Here is a 4,163-nt window from a genome sequence, read left to right as displayed (position 1 = left end):
TTTGATGTGGTCGTATTAGAGAGTCAAATGAAGAACATTTAAATGAAAAATAAACCCTGTCTGGGTTAGTCCGTTTCTGCTCCCGGAAGTTGAGTGGTAGAGACAGACGCACTCGACCTTGTTGACACGTAAACGATTTTCTGGAAACTAATGAAATGAATTAAACTAAAATCAACAACAAACTGGTTGATCCACTATGAGAGGGTGCTATTAAGACTGAGATGAATACAGCTCCTCAGACTGAAGAAGTCTTTCAGATGAAAGAAGAAACGTTTCTACAAATTTTTTTTTTTTTTTGAACTCGTCCAGAGGACCAGACTTGACTTTTTTAGATTAACTTTCCTACGTTTATTCTAAAAACAATACACATTCTCCCAGTCTAAAAAAGAAAAAGAGGAAGAAGAAGAACAAGAACAAGAAGAATGAGAAGAAGAAGAACGAGAAGAAGACGAAGAACAACAACAAGAACTTCTCCTTCTCCATTTTCTTTTGGCTTTTCCCTCTTCAGGGGTCGCCACAGCGAGTCATCCTCCTCTGTCTCACTCCAACTACCTCCATGTCATCTCTAACTGCATCCATAAATCTCCTTTTTGTCTCGATCATAAACAGAAACATTCAAAAATGATGATTATGCAAACTCTCATTTGACGTTGGGCTGTTCTACACGTTAGATTAAATTTAAATGTAAAAATATTCAGGAAAGCGTAGACCGTCTCCTGACTGCAACTGGAGTGAGAACCACTGGAAGTTTTATACAATACGGTAGTTTTAAAGCGACAGAGCCATAGTTAGTCATTTCTTATCTGGCAACCCCGTTCTCATGTACACAAAGCGCTGAAACGTGACAAAATTGCTCCAGTTTTACTTAAAAATACAGAATTGTAACTGGTCCTGAGTCTATAAGTCCCATCAGGGGCTGGCTGTGTGTTATCAAGAGGTCGACCATCTCCAACTAGTTGATGCCAAGACAGCCACAACCTTACTGACCTTAACAACTGAAAAACTAAAGTATACAGTACATTTTTCCCACAAAACAATAACTTTTTATTCCCACTGAAGTTTCTTCTAGTTGCCTAACAGCAACAATAACTTGGTGAAGAGTCAGAGACGGTTTTGGCATCCTTCTCGATTCCACGTGTGCTCGAAACAAAAGGTATAGAGAGGGGAACAGCAGCAGTGGAATTCCCCCCCTTGAGGTTCCTGAGCTGGATTAAGGCCACTGGGTTATTATGCTGCTGAAAACTGCTCAATGCCAACCCAGCAGGCACCAAACCAGATTAATCTACTGTAAGATCCATCTACGGAGGTATTCATCAGCCCCTTTAAACAAATTACAACGCGTGGCAGAGTTAAACACGTTATATTCCTGTTTCACTTGAGTTAATCTGCCATCCTGACGCACCACTCGACTTACAACAGCATTAATCAGAGGCTCCCATATCCATCAGCCAGACAATTAAATTTCATATTACAATTAATTTTAAAAATAAACTTGCTCATATAAGAGCTTCATATTTTCCAAAAGCACAAATCTTTCCACCTGTTTTAAATGGAAGCTCACATGGAAACAGTTGAACTCCACCGCTGGCGAAGATGAACAACATTCACGTGCAACATATTTTACTGACACTCCCTGTCAAATATCCAGGCCTCTCCTCTCCATCTATTCTTGAAGATAAACGCCTCCCCGGCTCCTTTACCCTCTACTCACACCAACGTTTGTCTTATTTTCTATTCGGGTGTTGAAGCGCTAAGAAAAAAAAACACTTTTAGCGTGTTTAGAAGAAGATCCTTCACTTTACTGCTCGGGTCATCCTGCTGCGTGCACAACGAGCAGAGTTACAGTAAAGAAGGGGAGGGCGATCCTTTACATGACTTATAAATACCGAGTACATGAGCTGAAGCAAAAACGAGCCCGGCTCTCACTTTCCCTGGTTCAGAATAAACACAGCACTCTTTCCTATGCAGCTCTGAAGGACGTTAGGATGTTGATGACAAAAACAGACTGAGAGCTCATTCCTGGGACACAAACAATTTCTGGAACTTGTTCCATGTCTCTCACACAGGAAGCAGCGACCCCTTCAAAGAGCCCTGAAGGTTCGTTACGTCGCACGCCTGCTGTAAACATTACCAACGGGTAAGTCAAAGCCCAACACTTAAAATCCTTATCTCGTTTTCGATTTATAAACATAGGAACATCTCAGTGGATTAATGCAAAATGTTTGGTTATATTTATTGTTTTTTTTTATGATAATCTGCATTGATGTGATAATATGTAAGCAGATTTATGATCAAATATTTAACATTTAGAATTTTGTGGAGTTTATTTCAGTAGTCAATATCTTACCTGCAGCAGACAGCAGACAGAGCGATGTCAATTTGCAGAATCTGGGAGAAATTCTCAAGCTAAAAGCTAATTCTCAAGCTAACAGCTAATTCTCAAGCTAACAGCTAATTCTCAAGCTAACAGCTAGTCAGACAGGTGGACTCATGTTCCACAGTAGATACCAGCCCTTTAAAGCAACTCAAACCTTGGTTTTATAGCTGTTTATGGTGACACAATTACAAAAAACAAACAAAACACTTCCTTCTTTGCATCTAATATTAATTTGCACTGAAGACTATCAGAACCGTCTGTGGTCTCTGGCAGTATGTTTCTTGTGGAACACAAGCTGCAGAAAGGACCTAGTCAGTTGTACCTTGTCAGAGTAGCTACTACTCTGCTATTAACCTTTATTTAACCAGGCACAGCCCATTGAGGTCACAGATCTCTTTTGCAAGGGAGGGCCTGAAGGCAGCCTAACATGCATGTTTTTAGTCTGTGGGAGGAAACCGGTGTACGCAGAGAAAACCCACGCAAGCATGAGAAGAACATGCAAACTCCACACAGAAAGACCCCAGGTCCAACTGGGGATTGAACCCAAGACCTTCTTGCTGTGAGGCAACAGTGCTAACCACTGAGCCGCTGTGCTGCAAACTCAAAGTAGCAGAGTAGTAAAACCAATATAACAGCAAACAGTGCATTGCTTTTGCATCAGATAGTTACTCTGACCAGCCACGCTGGATACGTTTCATTTAGCAATATGTTTCACATGTAAAAGCATCGCAACAAGAATTTTGTTCAAACACATTCTACTTCCAGAGTAAACAACAGCAGACACCCATCTGATGCAGGGGACGAGATTATTATCATTATTTATCTGAGGAGCAGACTGCTTTGAATTTAACTCCATCTCAGACTCTCATCTTGAGCAAGCATGAAGGCGACAGTGGAAAGGAAAAACTCCCTCATGAGGAAGAAACCTTTAACAGAACCAGGCTCAGGACAAGTGGCCATCTACTTCGACCGGCTGGGTTTGAAAGGAACAGATACACAATGGCAGGTCAAGAATCACATGTTAAGACAGAAATAGTATCAAATGAAAACTATTTAATTTTAGCAATTAATTTAAGGACATGAGGTCAATTTGGCCTCTAGTATTAATGACAAAGATTAGATGGTGCTAGATCAAATTGATAATATTTACGTGATCCGACTGGGAGGGAAGGTGGCATCGACCCGTCCACTGCATTTTTAGAAACCGTAGCAGTGGATGGTGAGTGTTTAATGACTTTATTTCACTTATGTGCCCATTGCAGTGTTGTTTTGGCCTTGGATTGACATTTCGGACAGCCATGCTATGACAATCGCAATCCCACCCACAAGTTATATGGAAAACCACCAAGAGCATGCAGACCCGAACAGAGTCCGAGCAGAGTCCGAGCGAGTCGCGGTGAGACTGGACAATGGAAAACCAGCGTAAGATGTCTGAAATCTGCTCTATAATTGGCCCTAATCTGACTAGCCTTTAGCATGATTACAAACTGAAACTGCTCTGACGGGTATCTGCTGCAGGTAAGTTACTGACTGCAAAAACCTACCCCTAATTCAAAAAAAAATCTAAATTATTCCTTTAAGCTAATTCAAATTAATATCAAATTACAAGTTTAGAGGAGTTCAAAAACTAAAAGATAAATCTATAAAAACAATAAAACACTAATATAATGTCCAATTTTGTAGAATATGAATAAGTCATAAAAGCTCAAAACAAAGCACAGTTTTATATGTACACACACATATATACATATATATATATATATATATATATATATATATATATATA

At 39.9% G+C, this 4,163-nt stretch overlaps 1 pseudogene; it reads right to left on the bottom strand.

The window, feature by feature from the left end:
* Positions 1-1,960: 1,960 nt before the first annotated feature.
* Positions 1,961-4,163, bottom strand: part of LOC119410295 — a 9,461-nt pseudogene continuing 7,258 nt past the window's right edge.

The sequence above is a fragment of the Nematolebias whitei genome, chromosome 5, assembly GCF_014905685.2.
Source record: "Nematolebias whitei isolate Nwh7 chromosome 5, NemWhi1, whole genome shotgun sequence".
NCBI lineage: Eukaryota > Metazoa > Chordata > Actinopteri > Cyprinodontiformes > Rivulidae > Nematolebias > Nematolebias whitei.
This window is presented reverse-complemented; position numbering and strand designations above follow the sequence as displayed.